Source organism: Suricata suricatta, chromosome 4 (genome assembly GCF_006229205.1).
Source record: "Suricata suricatta isolate VVHF042 chromosome 4, meerkat_22Aug2017_6uvM2_HiC, whole genome shotgun sequence".
Lineage (NCBI taxonomy): Eukaryota > Metazoa > Chordata > Mammalia > Carnivora > Herpestidae > Suricata > Suricata suricatta.
In genome coordinates, this window is record NC_043703.1 from 26,679,687 (window position 1) to 26,701,974 (window position 22,288).

Consider the following 22,288-nt stretch of genomic DNA (forward strand, 5'->3'; position numbering starts at 1 on the left):
GCCAGCGTGCCTCACTGGTTACTTACCGCCCAAAAACAGGAGAGAATGTGCTTCTGCTGGAATTCTCAAACAGAAGCAGCAGCAAGAGGAGTTCCTTAACAAATCTCCTTTGTCAATGAGTGCTCCCATTTCCTCTCACACAGCCGAGCACGGAGAGAGGATGTTGTGACAGGACACGCTGCAAGTCACGGGATTCTAAGAGGAAGAGAAGAGGGATCGTCTTCCACTCTCATTTCTAAAATCGTTCATTGCTGATCCACTAATGAGAACCAATTATCTGAAAAACTAATGGTTAAGAAAACTAGTATTAATAAATAATGTTATTTATTAGTAGCCATCAATATTATTGATAAAAGGAATAAAATGAGGCATTATCCATTCCTAATTGCAGGAAAAAATTTTCATTAAAATATACGTTTGGCCTGGGGGAGCCTGGCTGGCTCGGTCTGCAGAGCATGTGACTCTTTTTTGGGTTTTTTATTTGTTTGCTTTTCTTTTCTTTTAAGCAGGCCTCATGCACAGCACAGGGCTTGAACTGTAAACTCCTGAACTCGAGACCCTTGAACTCAAGACCCTGAGATCAAGAGTTGGAGGCTTAACCCACTGAGCCACGAGGCGCCCCTAAGAGTGTGTGACTCTTGGTCTCAGGGTTGTTGAGTTCAAGCCCCACATGGGATGTAGAGATTACGTAAGAATAATATCTTTAAAGAAATTAGCTTTAATATGTGATATATCTCACTATGGACTTCTTGTAAGTTAGAATCTAAGCAAAGATCATAAGTGGAAAATAATTTTAACAAACATGCAGAGCTTCGAATAAGCACCTTTGGTGCAGCATAACATCCTTGTAACTAGACATGTAACTAGAATATGTAACTAGACATAGAAAAATAATTACTTGTCCCATTTCTGAAAAATTATGAATGCCATTTATATATGTTTTAATAGCCTCACAGTAAATATTTCTTCTGTAAAACCAAACAACAATTTAAAATTGATTATATTCTAAAATCAACAACTCAGGCAACAACAGATGCTGGCAAGGATGCAAAGAGGAGCTCTTTTGCACTGCTGGTGGGATGAAAACTGGTGCAGCCGCTCTGGAAAACAGTGTGGAGGTTCCTCAAAAGATGAAAAATAGAACTACCCTATGACCCAGCAATTGCACTACAAGGTATGTATCCAAGGGATATAGGTGTGCCGTTTCAAAGGGACAAATGCACCCCAGTGTTTGTAGCAGCGCTATCAACAACAAAGTATGGAAAGAGTCCAAATGTCCATCGATGGATGAATGGATAAAGAAGATGAGGTATGTGTGTGTGTGTGTGTGTGTGTGTGTGTGTGTATATATATATACATATATATATATATAATGAAGTATTACTCAGCAATCAAAAAGAATTACATTTTACCATTTGCAACTACATGGATATAACTAGAGGGTATCATGCTAAGCAAAATTAGTCAGAGAAAGACAAATATCATATGACTTCATTTTATGAGGACTTTAAGATACAAAACAGATGAACATAAGGGAAGGGAAGCAAAAATAATATAAAAACAGGGAGGGGCCAAAAACATGAGACTCTTTTTTTTTTAATTTTTTTTAACATTTATTTATTTTTGAGAGACAGAGAGAGACAGTGTGATCAGGGAAGGGGCAGAGAGAGAAGGAGACACAGAATCCAAAGACAGGCTCCAGGCTCTGAGCTAGCTGTCAGCACAGAGCCCGACGTGGGGCTCGAACCCACAAACCATGAGATCATGACCTGAGCTGAAGTCGGATGCTTAACTGAGACTCTTAAATATGGAGAACAGAGGGTTACTGGAGGGGTTGTGAGAGGGGGAATGGGCTAAAGAGGTAAGGGGCATTAAGGAATCTACTCTTGAAATCATCGTTGCATTATATGCTAAGTAACTTGGATGTAAATAAAAATAAAATTTAAAAAGGAAGGCAAAAATTTCACAATAAAAAAATAATTAAATAAAATTGGTTATATTGCCTCCTGTTGCTATAATTTATGATTTATAATCCTTATGCATCTGATGGCAAAGGGGTTCTCTGATGAGCCTACACACAGACAGACAGCCCCCGTCATACATCTGTACAATCAAAACATTTTCAAGTCATGCTACCCAAATACATGTGTTATTAAACATTGAATATAGAATTTAGAAGTTGATTTTCACTTCTTAAAATACTTTTTACTGTATTTATTTTCTTTAGGCTTCCTCTTTTAACCTGCGTGTGTGTGTGTGTGTTTGTGTGTGTGTGTGTGTGTATGTATGTTTCTCCTGCTTTAAAAATAATACAAGCAAGGGGCACCTGGGTGGCTCAGCTGGTTAAGCGTCTGGCTCTTGATTTCAGCTCAGGTCATGATCTCCTGGGTTCATGAGTTCAAGCCCCACTTCGGGCCCCTTGCACTCACAGTGCAGAGCCTGCTGGCATTATTTCTCTCCCTTGCTCTCTGCCCCTCCCGCATACACTCTCCCTCTCAAGATAAATAAACTTTAAAATAATAATAATAATACACGAATAGAATTTAATAGAATTTAGCTACGCAAATTTAAATAGTACCAGAATACACAAAAATAGACAACAAAAGGCCCCAGAAATACAACTCATAAGGCCAAAGAGTCTTGTGTCTTTCATGCAAACATTGGTTTTAGACTGACAGCATTCAAGTCCCAAATTAGTTACCAATGGGCTGTTGGTTATTTCCACTCATAAAAAGAGATAACAACAAAACCTACCTCAAAATGTAGCGACTAATCAAAAATTAAAACACAGAAAACACATAGTACAGTTTCCAGCACATACTAAGAACCCAATAAATAATAGCCCCGCCTCTCCCTCCTCCCCTCCTCAAATCATGTTTGACAGGCAACCGTCTTCAATGCTTTGATTTAATTTTAAGTTACTTCATTATTTTCAGTAACAAAAATCCTTTCAGCTCTCTTCCCTTTAACTGATACGGAGGCCTATTTCTCTGAATTTACAGAAACCAAATTCTATGGATTACAACTAAATCCTCAAATAAGTAGAAGCAGAAATGAAGACAGCCTCTGCTCTGTTTCTCTGCTACGTATTGGAATTTCCCTACTCACCAATTATTCATTTACTATCACTGGGAACAAATGTGACAATCCCATTCACAAATGGGTCTTCCTGAACAATTTGGCATAGATTAGAAAAGGCTTGTGCAGATAAGTCATTTTTGGTTGATATCATAGGGAATCTACCTTCTCTGCCCCATAAGTCCAACATATCTCCTCTACTTCATGGATCCAGCCCAAAAACACATTCATTCTGTATGGTCCACTCGGAGCTCCACGAATTGCTCATCGGTCTGTCCCTCTCACCCCTTGTGGCTGTAGCCCCTTGAAAGAACCTAGCGCTGGCATTTCAGCTTTGATTCCCAATGCTTGAACCGCTCCAGCCGGCCTCCAGTCTGGAGGTGGCTGGCGTGGGCTCCACGTGACAATCTATTGCGGTGTGTGTACCTACAGTCAGTTCTGCCATAATGCCTGTTTTGAAAAAAAGAATTTATTCCAATGTACTAATATGTTAGGAGAAATTTTAGCACAACACTAATTTTGCATTTGCTTATGCCGATTTCATCACACCCCCACACAGAAAACTGCACCCGGCTGAAATGAGCTGCCCAGGAGCCGTCACAAGGCATGCATGCACTCGTGTCTGGAGGACAGTGAGCTCCCCACGTGCTGTTTCATTTGCTGCTGCAACTTGCTACACCTGCAGCTTTCCATCTGACTTCAGGTAAGCCTCTTTCAATAACTCACCAGCTGCAACCCTGGCTTACCAACTCCCCTCCTTTCATTGTTCCTCTCTTCTCTCAGCCTTTTTTGCATCTTTTTCTTCTGTTTTCTGTTCTTTTTCTCTCTTTATTCTGCTTTCTATCACTCTTTTTCTGTCTCCTTATTGTTCTCTTCCTCTGGCACATAAGGTGGCAGCCATGGGAACAAGGTGGGCATGCCTTGTGAGCAATTGTAGGAGTGCTCACGCTCACAGACAAACGAGACATTTTACAAGGTAAAGTGACATATTTATTGCAGTTGATATATTTCTTCACCATTTACCATGGATAAAACTGTGCTACATTTTAATAATGTTACTTTTTTAAAATCATGTATCATTGGTGCATTTTTTAAAGTTTATGTATTTATTTTGAGAGAGAGAAAGCACAAGTGGAGAGAGGCAGAATGAGAGAGGGAGAGAGAGAGAATCCCAAGCAGGCTCCACATATCAGTACAGAGTCCCTCATAGGGTTTGAACTCAAGAACCGCAGGATCATGACCTAATCATAAGTCAGACATTTAACCTACTGAGCCTCCCTGGGGCCCCATTTTTTGAGTGTTTATCTCAATCCCAGTCCTATAGCTTCTACTGCATGATTTTACATAGTGTGGTGAGACTTACGAACATATATGTTAGGAACAGCAGAACTGACTGTATCTATCATCTCTATAATTTATTGAGATTTTTAGCAGATTCTCAAGGGAATTCATTATTGTTCAAAAAAAAGTTTAAGAACTTTTAGTCTAGAGTTCTTTCCATTAGAAATGCAAGCCGCTTCTGTAACAATGTTGTTGAGTAATGAAAAAGTAAAAAGAAACAGGTTAAGTTAATGTTAACAATGCTTTCTTTAACCCAATTATTGTCATTTAAACACATAGTCAAGATAAAAGATATGAGATATTTCGCCTTTTTGTACTAGGTCTTTGGAATGTGGTGTACACTACAGTACATTTCAAGTACTCAGTAAGCATATATGGCTAATGGCTATGCTTAACAGTGCATCCCTAAAGGATTCCTATCCTTTTGACCAGAAAAAAATGGAAGCAGGGAAGGAGATACCTGACCCACCTCCATTTCTCAGATAATATAAATAAAGCTAAAAGGTAGTTCTGGTTAAAGAGGACCTGAAATAAATCCACTGGCGCTTATATGCTTTCCTACTTGACTCGGATTAATGCCTTGCTTAGTGTTAGGTTTGATGTGGTCCAAAGGTGGGAAAAACATGCATCCATCTAAATATAGAATCTAATCTATACCATGTGGAACTCCTGGGGAATATAGAGGAAGTCTTCTCTTTGCAAACTGCATCTCTTAGACTGTGAGGCTTGTGAGCAAACTTTTGACTAATAGTTCTTCTAACAATAAGAAACATAATTTTAAAAATAGCTTTTCAACAATAGCCAAATCATGGAAAGAGCCTAAATGTCCATCACCTGATGAGTGGATCAAGAAGATGTGATATATATACAATGGAGTATTACATGGCAATGAGAAAGAATGAAATCTGGCCATTTGTAGGAAAGTGGATGGACCTCGAGGGTGTCATGCTAAGCGAAATAAGTCAGGCAGAGAAGGACAGATACCATATGTTTGCACTCATAGGTCTAACAGGAGACCAGGAGAAACCTAATGGAGGACCAGGGGGAGGGGAAGAGGGAAAGAAAGTTGGGAAGAGAGAGGGACACAAAACTTGAGAGACTATTGAATACTGAAAACAAACCGAGGGTTGAAGGGGAAGGGGAGGGAGAAAAGAGGTGGAGGTGATGGAGGAGGGCACTTGTGGGGAAGAGCACTGGGTGTTGTATGGAAACCAATTTGACAATAAACTATTAAAAAAAATGGCTTTCATGGGGGTGCCTGACTGGCTCAGCTGGAAGAATATACAATTCTTGATCTTGGGGTCAGGAGTTCGAGCCCCATACTGGAGGTAGAGGTGACTTAAATAAAGAAATGAATATAAACAAAATAGCTTTTGTGAACAAAACAAGAAAAAGACACACATTTGACTTATACAGGATGAAAAATTCATAAAGAATTTATTCATAAAGAAATTAATTCCTAAAGAACCCATCTTAGAAATATAAGCTTTCAATAAAAAGTTTCCAAGTTCAGTTGCTTCTAAGTGTCATTTTGATCATCAGAAGAACACCTTTATAGTTTTCTGAAAATTTTTAAGGTAATTCTTTCTTTATAAGAAATACTATGCAAAGGCCAAATAAGTAAAATCAGAGCTCCCTTCCCTCCCCTCACCATTATGTGCTCTGTAGAGCATCACTGGAAAGAAGAAAAAGAAAAAAATAAGAAAAAAAATACCCCTAATACCTCTGTCATTAGAATAATCCGGGTAGAAAATTAAATTAAGGACTTAGGGAAATGCAAAAGATGTGAAAAGCAGACTGGGATTTAACAAACTTAAAATATATCATCTGAAAAGACAGAACTAAAAACAAATACACAAACGAATTAAAGAACAATTATGTGAGTCCAGTGGTAAATGTAAAAGTTGAAGAAAGGGTGTTTTGCTCTCTTAAATGCAATGACTTCCTAAGCAGGCTAAGTAAGCATTAGTCCACATATCGTGCTTTGAGAGGCAAAGGGCATGGCCCCCTTCCAATAATATCTCCTAAAATTCCCACTTTGGGGCAGTTATCTAGGTGTCTTGTAGGACCTAACTGAACATGCACTCATGTGTACAAACCCGCTTCAAACTCAGGAAGAAGGAACAGAGCAGCACCCTGGGGTCGGTATCAAATCAGTCTTAGCCCTGACTGCTTGTACCCCATGATCCAGAACTGGGATCCTGCCATGAATCCTCCTGACCCCAGAGCCCCGTGTCAGGAACTGTGTCTTCTCTTTACTTCAGTTCATGCCTGTCCTCCAGGTCTTCCAGCACGGGAGTCCTAGAATATATGCACGCTTCCAACGCTCATTACTCTCCCCATTCTTCCCAGAGTGTAGAAATCCCATATTTAAACTCTGGTAGCTGTGGCTGGATCTCAGCCTCTCCCTAACGTTGTCACTTGCCTACATCTTTACCTGGTGTTGTCCGGAGTGTTCAGATAATCTGACCCTCCACCTTATCAAGGTTGGGTAAGTTGGACTTCTGAGCTCTGGCTTTCTACTCTGCTATTTTTCCTTCGCCATTGGAGCACCCCTCACAACGGTGACTTTTTGAGAGGAAAGCATTGTAATTTCTAACAAGGAAATAAGGCTCCTGCCTTCCCTGCTAAACAGCACCTCCCCCATTCTTTGCTTGGAGCTTGCTTAATTCTCCACTCCATTCCCATGGGCCTGTCCATTTTCTAGAGTCAACCCTTCTCCCATGCTCTGTCTTACCAGCAGCCCTGTCTCCGAAACCTACCATTACAAACACTTCCTTTGAAAGCTTAGAGATTCTCCAGAGCTCCCTATTAAATGCATATATCCCTAGGAAAAACAGAAAAAATTGAATATGTGCAGACAGAATCTTCACATTAAACACCTTTAAGACAAGAATATAGTACTATTATAAAGAATATAATAAAGATGTAGAAATTATTTAATACAAGTATTTGATAAATGACTACTATATACAGCTCAACATACTCTAATCCATGAAAGTCAGAATTCCCAGAAAACCAACTGATGAATTTAATGAATTCCAAAAGTCTTTAATTATAGTTCAGATAGCAATATTAGCTAAATTTATGAATTTCCAAATATCTTCTTTATAGGAGGGTAGAGATTGCAGTATTGATACAAGATGTTTAATAAAAAAATGTAATTGTCCAGTGATAATGTCACTCCTCTGTCGATATTACTAACTAATGTAAAGATGTTCAAATATTCTACTGACCACTGGATCTAGTTACTGCTAATTAGTTATACAAGACTAACACCCACACTAAAATATTAAGAATAGCTGTGTTTTATGTCTTCCTTTATGATATGAGAAAGATTCATTTAAAAAAAGGATTATGAGACACCTGGTTGGCCCAGTCAGAAGAGCATGGAACTTTGAACTTGGGGTCATAAGTTCAAGTCCCATGTGTGTGTAGAGATTACTAAAAATAATAATAAAAATAAACTTACAAAAATAAATTTTAAAAGAATTATAATTTTCTAGATAGCCAACTACAGTATCACTATTAAATGTTAGGACAGAATCTATTTTCATAAACTCCAAGGGCACATGCTTCCAATCAAGGATAAAACTCCTATGTAGAAAGGGTATTTAAAGATCAAACTATTGTAATTCCTTCTGCTGCCTTTTCACGTTCAAGTTGGTGAGCTAATTGTTCCAGAAAACCAGCAGAGGGAGCACGGACCATTGTTTTCTTGTATGTGTGCTCTAAAAACAACGGGACAATCGTCTCTTTACAGATTTTTTAGGCACTTTATCAAAATTGACAAAACCTTTGTAAAATACAAATATGATGTGTGACTGCTAAATTTTCTTTTCAATTGTTTTTTATTAAATCAGTACTGAAACATTTTATAAATATTTTAAATAAGAAAGTAAAATATTTTGTAAAAAGGGAAACAAATCAGAAAAAGAAGTTTAAAAAGTTAATCTCCTACCTCCCCTTCAGGTTCTCTGTGTTGTAAAAAATATTGGTATGTGTCTTTTCATATCCTTCTCATTAAAACAAGGAAAAAAATATGTAGGGGTTCTTCACGTGCTTGGTTTTTTTAGTGGGGTCCTACTAAAAAAAAGTCTATCTGTAGGTAGCAAAATAGCATGAAACATTCATGAATATGCAGTGGATTCAAGAGGAAGTATCAAATAAACACAATGTCAAGCCATGTGGAAACCATGTATGTACAGAGGGTCGAAAGCCTACAATACCAGAATGATAACGGTGCCTTCCAAATTAAAAAAAAAAAAAATCTGAACACATCTGAATGAATGTGAATGAAAAACAAATAAACAAGGCAAACTGTTCAATGCCCTTCTTAAAATGCCATGAAGAAAATTTCTGGTATATAATTTATATTACCAAGCTCTTCATAAAATAAAAGGAAAACAAAACAATAATAAAACCCAGCCACTCAAGCTTTATCAAAAATGGAATGTCTTAAATGCATTTTTTTTCAAATTCACAATATTTCACATATTCCAATTGAAATAGTGGACCAAATCCCTTTCCATTCAAAGCTGTATTCCATTCATTTGCATAACTTAGCTGGAAAGGAAAAAAGGATGTAGCCACGGATGTGGCCAGCAGAGACCCTCTATCCCATCCCATTGAGAGAATCCATGGATTTCTCTATAGGTACCTACCCTTATCCAACCTCACCTCTTTGCAAGAGAACCTTCTGAATAACTGGCCCCAGGTCCCAAAGACCCATCTAGCTGGCTGGTAGCTATCTCTGAAGGTTTAGCTTTGTGAGCCCAGGAAATTTGCAGAAGCTTCCATAGCCCTGGCTGTCTCCCCACATCCAGGTAACTCAGCCTTCCTTGTTTTCCTGTGTCTCTGAATACCCACATTGGACATAACCTACTAACGGTGTCCCTCACCTTTGCCAGTCCCCCATGCACCTTGATCACATAGCATGTTGCTATGAAGGAAACATTGCAGCAGTGGAAGGAAAGGGAAGGGGAGGGATAAAAAGAAAGCAGGGAAGAGAAAGAGCAAAAGAGCAAAAGAAAAGGCTGGGGGGACGCTGACCAGGATAGGAAGGGAAATTCCCTACATGGAGGATTATAGAGAAAATTCCTTCTGGGAGTGGGGAGTAATGAATCAGCTGTGATTTCCTTTCCATCTCCCCAGAGCAGAAAAAGTCATTTTATCTGATTTATTTTTCTCCTTTTTGCTAAGGGACTTAGGGATATCAAAATGTTTTCAATGACCGCATCTTCGTGAGAAAATAAGAGAGCACAGCATATGGATCCTCCTTTGACAGATGAGGAAAACTGAGGAATGAAGAGGTCAAAAGCCTGGCTCAATGTCACAGGAAAGGCAGTCACAAAGTTAGGATAAGACCCTGGGTTCTTGACTCCAGCCCTTTACTTTATCCACAAAGTCAACACAAGCAGTCTAGATTTGTTATCTCGCCCGCTTCTTTCTCAAAGGCTGAGTGACAAAGAGTGCTTAGTGTGATACTGAGTGTAAATGACAGCACAGGAAGTCCATTCTCAGGGCACGCTGTGAGACTGGCAGCTGAACTGGAGGCTAGAAAGCAAGTCTGTACAGAGCACTTTCAGTCTACACTCGCTATGTCACCTCTGCAGTGGCCAGAGTCTGCGGGGCCCATGGGGGGCGATGTGAGGCTTCAGGGGACACCAGCAGGTTCTGAGTCCACGTAACTCATCACGTCCTGAGCATCTCTTAGCAAAATGAAAGGCTGTGACTTAACCAGGGAACGAGTCACCTACGGAACTGGGCATTTCCTATCATTTAGACTATGTGATTTATATAACTCACATATGAATTCTGAATTGTCTTCTGTAATCATTTACATGATCGTACATATAATTATCATGTGAAGTTTTGAGGAACATTGTTTTCGGACATAGTATTAACCTCAGAATGCAATTCTTTGAAACCTGTTAATATGGTTCTCAAGGAAGTCTATCCAGTCACATATCACATGTTTGAAGCTTAAAATGCTGAAAGTAAAGAAATGTTACATCTAAACAGAATCGGTATGAATACCAACCATATATGGAAGAAATGCTTATATGGACACCACACCCACTGCTGCATTCACAGGCTTCAGGTGAGCCACGGTGTATATACAAAGTCAAGTGGGTTGGTCTAGATTATAGCACAAAGACGGATTTTTGTGCCATTACGGCACTGTCATTTACTCAAAATACGAAGGAAAAGAAGTGGATGAAGAAAAGAACAGAAACAGAAGAGAAGCCTACAGTGACTTAATTCTACTCTAAATTGAATTTCCTTATTATCTTCCTGTAAACATACCTCTTACTATAAGTGTTTTATTACAAATGAATAATCTCTTTAACAAAATGAAGGAGAAAAATACACTTATATACATATAAGACAGCATCCCGAAATATAATTATATAGTTTCTTATATAATGCTAAGCGACGATCAATCATTCTTTTTTTGATTTTCAAGGAGTGGCCAAAATAGCATATGAAAGAGATGGCTTGCATAATCTTTATATCTAATCTTGACTTTAATCATATTTAAATTGATTGAAAGAGATGTAGTGGCCTAAAACTTGACAGATCCTCAAATACATTTCCTTCTTAACTCTAAATGTCCACAAGTTGCAAAGAGCTAATCTCTGACACACACACTGTGACTGATCATACAGTATTTCTATGTAGATTGGATCTGTTCGAAGTACCAGTTATCTATGAAATAAAGAGGAATCATCACAGATGATCATAGAAGGGAATTGTTTTATGTCACTTATTTATATTCAAATTTCTGATTATTCTTAAGGTCAATCAGAAGTTGGCAGACTTTTCCAGAATCCAGAGGGCAAACATATTCAACAAGGGAGACACACACAGAGACATAAAGAGACAGAAAAAGTCCACAATGTACTTTCTTAAAATACCAGACTACTTCAGTTACGACATATGTACTAGCTTGGGGTTTCTAAATCAACAGACTGAAGAAAAACTGCCTTGTCATCAGAACTCCAAAATATATGGATCTCACGAGAAACAAAAACGAGAAGCAGTAGATCTACGTCCAAACTCTGCCTGTAAAAGAAAACAAATTTGAGCTGTACACGTTGAGCGACTTGACCAATACATGAGAAACTGCACCGAAACTCTTCTGACGGGGGACTGGGCTCATTTCCTTTCCAAAGTGAGGAGAGAACAGATAAGAGACACTCATCGCAGCAAACAGAATGCAAAACTGAAAAGCCTAAATAAAAAAGACCGATGAAAGCATAACATTAAAAAGAGAAGCGTTTAGCTGTTAAATCATCCAAATTGCTTTGCCAAATTTTGACATGCTTGATTTCCTGTAGTAAAAAAAGAAGGGGAAAAAAAACCTCTTTTTTTTTTGTCTTTGAGAAAAAAAAAAGTGAGGAAAAATAACCAGCTGTTCCTTGTATAGTTCAGGAAACGAGTTTGATTTATTACTTTAAGGTTATTTTTGAATGAGCTGGTTGTGGCAGCCAGAGTGCAAGAAAAGTCACTGAGGCCTGTCCACTTGAAGGGCTCAAACTGTTTCCTGAACAGTCCTTCACTCTGCACCTCCAACGGCTATTATTGACAACGTGTGACTGGGGCCTTCCAGGATTTTAAAACAGCAGGGGTCCCAGCCAAACAATCAGGCTGTCAATTACCTTTTCCCCTGTTGTGAAAAAGGGACCCAAGACAATGCAACTTCTCAGCAGGGAGGTGTGTGGCTTGGGCACGTAACCCCCTCTCGCACCCTTCAGCATTCAAATCCAAGTAAATGCTTGGTGCCTTCACTTTTGTCTGCGTGTGTCAGCTCCAAGCAGAATTACTGCAAGGTAGAGGTCTCCATGGAAGGATTTTTACGTTCTCGCTAGGGCAAAATGGACTCTAGATATTGTGGTCTCCGGGCTCCGTGGACATTTTTGTCTAAGATCCATGCAGAATCAAAGAGTGCCCTGCTCCCAGCCCTTTTCTGTAGGCTGGTCCTCCAGGACTGCCCAACCCTCTCTACCTATATTGTGGCTTAGAAAACTTCCTGTGGGCATTGATGACTTGCTGTGAGGACTGTCCATCATCCCGCCCCTTTGTCTGGCAGTCACTTCCATTCGAATTTGACTGACTGAGGAAGCCTGAGTTATTTGTAAAGAACAACAAGGCTTTTCATTCATAATTTTAGTAGGGGGACAGGGTGCTAATGACTGAGCTTGAATAACTAGGGAATGTGGTATTCAAGGCAGGAAGAAGCCCAAACTGGCTGCCAAATGAGGGAAGGAGAGGATGTAGGTGAAAAGTGCCTGGGTAAAAAGCCAAACAATGACATGAGGATCACACATATATACAAATACAAATCAAGTTTTTAAAAGGTGAGACAATTGAAAAGGTGGAAGCAGGAAAGAGGGCAGGAAAATCTAACAGGATTTCATTAGTTTTGGGGTCAAGTTACATGGCAGAGTTTACAGAATCCGAAACCCATAAAGTGTCTGTGGAGGAAGTGATCTTTTCTTCCACTGCTGGTTCTCCTACAAAAAGAAAACGTTAAAAAAAAAAAAAAGTAAAACTAGTTTTCACTCTCTTTTGGTACCTTTCACATGTTCAGACAAAGAGAGTTTGTTTTCTGAGGGTATTCAGCCTGGCAATCAAGCCTGGGTTCCAAAGAGCTTACTTTCGGGGGTTTCTATTCAATTTTACGTGCATGCAGCATAAACACAATATGTAATAATTTTACATACCTGCTGCTTCCCAGGAGGAGAAATTGTAAAAATGTAAATCTCTAGTTGAATTTAACTGTATAACTAAATATTAGGAGATTTATTTTTCTTGCCACAATAATAAAATCGTGGTTTGGGTTTTTTTTAATTAAGAAATTAAAAGTGTCACACTGACACTTTTACCTGCATGATTTTATACATAGATTCATAGGAAATAATCCAAGATAACAATGTTGCACACTTGAAATCTATTACAAAGTAGCAGAATGATGCAAGCTGCTTTATACAAAACAAAACAACACAAAACAGTGTAATTCCCTAAGTGGAGAGTGTTTCCTTCATTGCTAGAAAATGTTTACTATGTCTCTTTTGTTAAAGCCAGTTAGAGAAAGGTAAAATTGAACAATACAAAAATGCTGATTTATGTGGGAAATTAATTTCCACATACAAATTTTTACGCAATGAGAGTCTTTAGGTCTATCTAGCTCTCCTGAGTCTATTAGGACTCGTGGTCTTAAGGAGTCCGGAGGGCTAGTGAGGCCCGAAGTCAAAGCTCAGACTCTGGGCTGAGTGCCTTACCTTACTCTAAGTTCTTAGGTCATAAACTGACCCAACAAATATTCTTTAAAACTGAGGAGCTAACCTCAGCTACTATGAGATTATAATCCATTATCTCATTTCAACATGACCAGCATCCCATTCTGATCAATAAGGAAACTGAGGCATACAGACACTCCAGTACTTTCCAATACTTTCCAACCATTTCCATGAGAGTACCCAGCAAACGCAAGGACTGGAAACACGCTCCTGCAGCGTTCCAAAATTAACCTTCAGCAGGTCTCAAGTGGGATTTCATCATCATCATCGGCATCGTCATTACCATCGTCATCAGCATCATAATCATCGTCATCATTATTAGCTGCTTGTGTTTTAAGAATGTGAGTGAATGAAAATAGGTGCCATCGTATTTATCTTATGGCTGCCCACGTCCCCTGTATATCCTGTGAATCCTTAATGTTTTTCCCCCACTTCACTGAATTGTATTTGAAAAAACTGTAATATAGTTAAAGTGTACACATGATGATTTGATAAATGTATACATTGTGAAATGATTCCCACAAGCAAGTTAATTAACATGTCCATCACCTTACACAGTAACTGGTTTGGTTTTTTTGCTTTTTCTTTTGGTGAAAACACTTAAGATTTACTCTTCTAGCAGATTTCAAATACACAATACACTATTTTTAACCATAGACATCATGCTATAAACTAGAGCCTCAGAACTTATTCATCCTATAAGTGAAAGTTCATACCCTTTGACCAACCTCTCCCAACTTTCTCCTCCCCTAGCCTCTGGCAATCACCATTCTAAACTCTGCTTCTAGGAGCTTAAATCCTTAGGTTTTTGAGAACAGGTTTAAGTAATTCACCTCAGGTAAAAGTTCAATCACAGTCTAATGATGCTAGATTCAAAACCAAGTGAAGATCACCATTCTCTTTCATTTAGAACCCTTTGGGACTCAAAGCTCAGACCGTAAAACCATGAATGACATATGCCAAGAGTGGCCAGGCCCGGGTAGTATGTGTATATTATCACTGCAGACTTCTTTGTCAACTATAACCAGATCTCTGGGGTACAAAAAAAGAAAAGAAAACCTTGATTTTAGCATTTGATGATTTCCTATACTGTAAATATACACACACCTTGGCTGATTTTCAAACCAAATATCGTTAAGGGTAGAGACAAGAAGAGATAGCCATGATCACCTCTTGCAAGCAGGTATGAGCCTTTTCTAGCATCTTCATCTATCTATACTTTGGTGTTTATTCCATTTTCCGTTCTTATTCTTTGTGAGCTATGAATCTATTATGGCCTTGTTATAATCATACAATGACTTTCATTTATTCAAGAGTTATTATAAGTCAAACTTCTAAAATTGCACGTGCATTATTCCTCACAATAATGCTTGGACATAAGAATATTTTTTTATGTTTATTCATTTTTTTAAGAGACAGAGAGCATGAGCAGGGGAAGGGCAGAGAGAGAGAGAGAGAGAGGGAGACACAGAAGCTGAAGCAGGCTCCAGGCTCTGACCTGTCAGCACAAGAGCCCGATGTGGGACTCAAACCCACACACTGGAGATCATGACTTGAGCCAAAGTCAGATGCTTAACTGACTGAGCCACCAGGCGCCCAGATATAAGAATATTTTTACCCCCATTTTTTATTACTACTGTTGAGAAGGAAACTAAGACAGTGGAAGATGAAGAAATTTATACAAGTCCTCCCTCTGAGATCAACCTAAATCAGCTCTATGTGAAAGATCTTATCATCTGATTGTTTTCAAATCTCCAAGTGGAACTCTAATATACAGTCAGGGCTGAGAATCACTGAATTTGAAAACAAAGCAAGGGCTCTGGTTATTTGAAAAAAAAAATATATATATATATATATAATACCTTGCCAACTGAATGTGGCTAACTTTATGTTAGGTCTTGGATAAAGTTTAATTCACACTTCTATAAAGGATATTTTAAAATAAATACTCACCAAATATTAAGTGTAAGTGGGATTTGATGCAAGCCATCAAAATATACTTAAGGTTTTTGGTAAAATCCCCACTCTGTTATTGAAGTACGCTAAATCCCTCCCAATCCCAGCTGATTTGATTTATAATACTTGCTGAGCAGGAATGCTAGTGACCACCAGGCAGAAGATGCCTTTTGCCCCTTAAGTACCATGGACTCAGGATGTATGGTATTATCTTATATTTCAGAAGTATCATGATCCACTAATAACTGGAAATGTGGTCAAGAAGATAGGGCATGAAAGCAACTTACTTTAAAAATTCTATAAAGTCTTAGAGAAAAACACACTAAATACAGGAACACAATCATTCATTGCCCCCAAACCTGTCCCTGCCTGAGTTTGAAATGCCCCTGTGATGCCTTGAATATACTTTTAGGATTTTTTAGTGAAATTAAAATATTTCACCTTCTATCTAGAACTGTCTTAGCTGATCTCCACTATAAAGTTACAGTACTACAAATATAAGGGTCTTTTTTGTTTATTTATTTGAGAGAGAGAGTGAGCAAGCAGGGGAGGGGCAGAGAGAGAGAGAGAGAGAGAGAGAGAGAGAGAGAGAATACCAAGCAGGTTCCGTGCTGTCAGTGCAGAGCCAAATGTGTGGCTCAATCTCACAAACTGTGAAATCATGACCTGAGCTGGGATCAAGAGTCAGACGCCTACCAGATGGAGCCACCCAGGTGCCCCTACAAACATAAGGGCCTTTTTCACCCACACTCTCAGTATATATTCAGACAAATGTTACCTTTAATAAAACACTTAAAATTTGTGCTGCCAAGAAAAAAGAAAGACAGATCTGTAAACTGGGGACCAAAGAGATCAAGTAGCCCACTATCTTGTTCAGAGACTGCCTCCTTCATGAGCCTTGTAAACGTTACCTCTATTTCCCAATATACCCTCAAGCATCAGTAGCACCCAGTTGAAATCTGGCTTAGTAGATGCCTTCGCATGGCTTTCTGGTATCTTCATGGTGATTTGCCTCATCTCCTCGTTTAGATTTGCTCTAAGAAAGTAGGTAGTGCTCATCTCAAATCCATAGAGCAAAGTCATAGAGCCAGCAGCTCCCAGGCCAAGACCATGAAGACAGGAATTCTGCTCCTAGAAGGCCACACCACTTTGGTATTAAATAAGAGACCCTGATATGTACTCACCAATATTAAATAAAAGAGAGTACTTGATACCTACCTGATTTCCCAAAATGCTATAGAAGAGCAGCACAGAGCCCGACATGGGGCTTGAAGTCATGAACTATGAGATGACCTGAGCCAAAGCTGAACACTTAATCCGACTGAACCACCCAAGTGCACCAGGATTTATTTTTAATTTTTATAATATTTGCTCTTTCAGTGATTGAAAATCATGGTGTTAGCAAACAAGTTTCATTCACTTCTGTGATAATATCCAGGCTAGTGGAATGACTCTTAAATTCTGTCATTAAAAATTTCAGGATGCCTGGACGGCTAGGTCAGTTGAGGGACCTACTCCTAATTTTGGCTCAGGGCATGATCCCAGTGTGGTGGGTTCAAGCCGTGTGTTGGGCTCTGCACTGAGCCTGAAGCCTCGTTGGGATTCTTCCTTTTTCTCTGCCTGTTCCTTTCCCTTGCCCGTGCTGTTTCTTTCACTCTCTCTCTGTCCCTCCCTCTCTCTATGGGAAAAAAAAATCTATAAAAAAAAATTCAAAAACTCTTAATGTGCTGTTACAAAACTAAGAAAAAATACTTATATTGATTACATTCATTAATTTCATTCATTAACTGAAGAGCATGACTGAGCGTCTAATGTTTACAAAGATCAGAGTTGTGTGTTTTCTTTTTTTAAAGGTTGAGATGGTGAAGAATCTTTCTATTTTAGTGTCACGCCCCGAACAAAGAAGTACATGGTGGCTTTGATACAGGCTCCCCTTTTGAACAGCCTACCCTTTTGAAGAGTCATGCTGAACACAGTGTGTCCAGGAAAGCTGCGTCAGGGGCATGTGGGTGGCTCAGGCAGTTGAGCATCTGACTCTTGATCTTGGCTGCGATCATGATCTCACACTACGGTAGGTTCGAGCCCAGATTTGGGAGATTCTGTGCTGGCAGCACAGAGCCTGCTTTGAATTCTCTGTCTCTCTCTTTCTCTCCGCCCCTCCTCTCAAAAGTAAACACATACATACATACATACATACATACATACATAAAAAGAAAGCTGTTTCATATAAACACCACAATATTCTCAAATGATTTACAAGTCCCTGTAACTTCAAAACACTTCCTGTCCAAAGAAGCAAACAAATTAAATTTGCATGCACTCTTGTTCCATTTACCAAATTAAACATTTTTAGAGTTGAGTTGTTAACTGAACTTAAGTCAAGGCTTACTGGCATCCTCTATATTGTGGCATCTGGATCATCAGAACGACTTCAGTGGAATCTGTTTGACTACATCTTCCTTAGAAAACAAGTTGAACTTTCTATGCTCTTTTGATCAAGTGTCCTCATTATGAAAAGTATAAAAACAAATCTATTCATAGGCTAAAATCTTCCTATTGCTACTAAGCTTGGCCACTAATATCCAAATACTCATTTTAATTTATGATTTTAACTTATTAGAAGCTTTAGCATTGAGTTAAAAAGATTCCAGAACAAAGTGGATCAAATGTTAAAAACAAACAGGAAAACAAACAAACCTCAGGCTATTCCAGTAAAGGCAAAGCAACAGTGCAGTGTTTACACTGCTTAGAATTTCTTTGCACACATCAGTCCTACAAAGGAAAAAGCTTAATCTTCAGGTCAAGGGACAAATATACTATATTAAAAATATAACGAGAAAATCATGTTGGCCAGGAAGGAGATTGTTTTGCCTTGTTAGAGAGCTTTAGTCCACATCTGACTTTGCATACATTGTGGTAATACCATGCAAGGGGCATAGCAGGAAGATTGATTTACCAGTAGAAACCACTAGGTGGATTCAGGTTGGATGTAAGATCTCTGAAAAAGACAAGACTCCTGAAAGCCTCCAGTGCAAAGTCAACTCATTAAGACCACCCTCTTACCACTCCAGATCTTTCTCCTAGTTTGGTTAGGGATAAAGGACATCATCAAAGAAGGTTAGATGGAGAGATACACTGTTTCCAGTGCTCCAGGCTATATAGATAAGAACTCTCCTGGTCTATTTTGAATTCCTTGGCTTCTTTTAGTGTAGTCACTCCCAATCTCTCCTACAAGTGGTATCAATGGAATTTGGAAAATCAAAGCAATTCGAAAATGGAATGACCACAATCATGACCACCAAATCTTTAAAAAGTCCATTATGGCAAAGCCATTTAATGTAGGAAGGCCCCTCCCAGTAGAGACCATGCATAAATTAAGTTTTCTATTCATCTGGGATGTTAGGCGACATGGTGATTGAAAGACCTAAATAGTTTCCCTTGGAAGAAGTACGCAGTATCGTGTTCCAGGCCAGTTTTAAATGTGAATATATACATAAATTGCCTTGATTATAAAACTAACAAAACAACCAAATAGTCAATACCTATTAATTTTTCTGTCTCTCAAAAACATATCATATCACTGCAGAATTTCCCTTTAGGGATCAAAACTGGGTCTGAACCCAGTAAGGCCAAGTGGTTTAGTCAAGTCACAATGACACTGAAACCAGAGTTGTGATAAAGCTACTTTCTCCCATTCCTACAATATAAATCAGAAGAAATCAGAAGCTTAGAGGAGTAGATGTAACCTTGAAAGTACTGACTTAACTCAGCCAGCATGCCTACTGGTAAAGAAGCACATCCACACTGTCTCCACTGATGCCTTTACTAAAACTTTGAGGCAAAATTCCCAAAGGTTTATATAATGCCTCGTTAAACAAAAAAAGATATGGAGGATAATAGATTTATAAAATGAGTAAATTCAAACAGAAAATGAAATGAATGCAGAGATGAGATCCCAACACAGTCCTGTTCAACAGCTGGGCTAAGAGAGCACGTTACTTGGTGCAACTTGAGAACTCAGAAGTGAGTATGGGTGCAGCCTGCGTTTCCATGGATTTTTCCAACCTTAGGAAAATGGCAACACCTGTTCATGCATCAGGGTTGCTTCTCTAGAACTTTGCACAGCACCTTTAAAAAATGGGCTTCACTGTGAAATTTTCCATTTAAATTCTTTCATGATTCTGAAATATCTTCCAAAAGTAATCCTAGTTATAAGTTTGGAATGCAATGTGAGAATTAATTTAGGGACACATTACAAGAGCTGCACCCAACACTTCCTTCTGTGTATACATGCACATGCATACACATAAACATAATTCCTCTCCAGGATTATAATTCACTAAGCAAATTTAAGGGGCACAATATATTGTTTTATACATTACATCTGAAAAAAATAATAATTTCACCAAATAAAATAATAAAGACTAAGTTAGAAAGAATCCACCGGGTACTTGTTTTTACTTGGTGCTTAAGTTATAGGTTAAATGGTCTCCCAGTCAGCAAGCTCCATGCTGTCAGGGAAGGAGGCGAGAGCTCAATTACATGAAATTCTTTCTAGCTCATGAAAGATAAATATGAATTCCTGGATTCTTCCCTATTGACGCAATAAAAATATAAGGTACTCTGACCAGCTGGAAACTCCTAATTTAAATTCCATTCTATGCTTTGATCTAGAACAGTGTGTCTTCACAAAGTTCCTGCAGTGCTGGGAGAATAACATGGAGAGTAAGAAGTGTCTCCTCAAGAGTAGTCATTGGATGCAGGGGTTTGAGAAGATGGAAGAAGGCATATCTTCCACCTGTTCTGCCAGACACTTGCTGCCCTCACAAGGGCAGGGAGTCCCCCACCAGCCTTGCACAACTTGGCTCTGGCCCCCAATTCCTTCCCATTGATAAAAGCTGGAATTCTTCCGAACCTAGGTACCTCATCTCGTATTCCAAACGGATTGTGTCCAAGCGAAATTTATCTGAATTTTATTCATTTTTAACCAGCCTACGGGATATACATTTTGGGTGGCAATTCCCCTCTCCTGCCCTAGTCCAGTACCGGGGAAGAGTATAGCCCCGGCCCCGGCCCCCGCCCCTGCCTCAGCCCCGGCACTGTCCCAGCCCTGAGACGGTTGGGCGCCCCCTGGTGGCAGAATGGGCCGTAAGTGCAGCGGCGCCTGCGTTCACCCCGAGGCTCCAAGGACTTGGGAGTTGGGCGAACGGCCCGGGCTGGGGAGACCTAGTTGTTGCCTGCCCTTAGCCTCAGGGACACAGCGGAGCGGCCGGACCTAGCCTTGTCCACCCTTACCAAGGGGTGAGGTGGGGGGAACGTAGGCCAGCACCCGGAAATAACGCCTGCCACTTCCCTTGCCATCTCTTGTTCCAAACCGGGGACGAGGGGAGAGTGGAGAGGTAGAGAAACACAGAGGAGGAGGGCGAGAGCCCAGCGCGGTGGGGAGTGCACTCGGGACATTCTAGAGAGAGAGTTCGGGAGAAGGCAGCCGGTGCCAGAGTAGCTACGAACGAACGGATGTGGGCTGGAGCGGGACCCGGGGAATCAATCACCACGTTTTCCTAGCATTATTTCAAGAACTCTAACCCCTCACGGGGGCAGGTGCTATTAGGGAGATTTGACCGTACTTCCCTGTAAAGTAAAAACATTCTGTAAATTATTAGAATCCAATAACAGGAGTGTCGGGGTGGGCGCGGCAATCTCCCAACAGTGCTCCCACTTGCAAGCACGTTGCTTAGTAAATGAAGGCAGTCAGAGCAATGCATATCTCTATATGCGTTTTCTATCTTTATAGTTCTACTCTTTTAAGTGGGAAAACACAGACCACTTTCAAAACGTACAATAGGATCTTCTTGGGGAACGTTCTAGGATTAAAAAAGGGGGGTCGGAAAGGATGCCTACTGGTTAAGTGAAGGAAAGCTGCAGTGGAAAGTGAGCCCCCTCCCATTTCAGAAACCCGTCACGTCGACCTTGAATTGTCGTGTATGTGTTATTGAATTAAATAATTTTTAAAAGGCATTGACTGTAGAATTTCCTTCAGCTACTGCGTCATACAAAACAAAAAGATCTTCAAAAACCTTCATCTATAGCTAATTCTTGAAAAAAAATCTAATATTTAAACAAAAACTACAGGGCGACACAATCAAAAGCAAATCTCCGCCAGGGCATAAAGTACTTGAAACCCGAATCTGCATTCCGTTCCTCTCCTACACGGCTCCGAGGTGGGGGAGGCGGTTTGTGCTGGTGCCTGGTGTATAATCGGGTTAATCCAGTAGACAAAGAATAAACCAATAGCCCTCCCACCTCACTTCCCGCTCCCCTTCCCCTCCCCCCTCTCCTCTCCCCGTCGCCCCCTCGAGGGGGAACAGAAAAGGGGAGATGCGGGCTTGAAATGGATTCCGAATGAACTCTTAAAAACCTGCAACTTGTTTTAATGCTAACACTGCATGGCCCGGATTAGTTGTACACGTTCCTTCCCTTTTTTCCCAAAGCAAGAAGAAAGTTCCATAAGTCAGTCCGAGCCTAAAGCTCGTACTCGTGGCCTCTGGGGAACCTTAAGGTCAGTGTTTCCTTGAAACTAGATAAACTGACCCCGCCGTGCCCAGCCC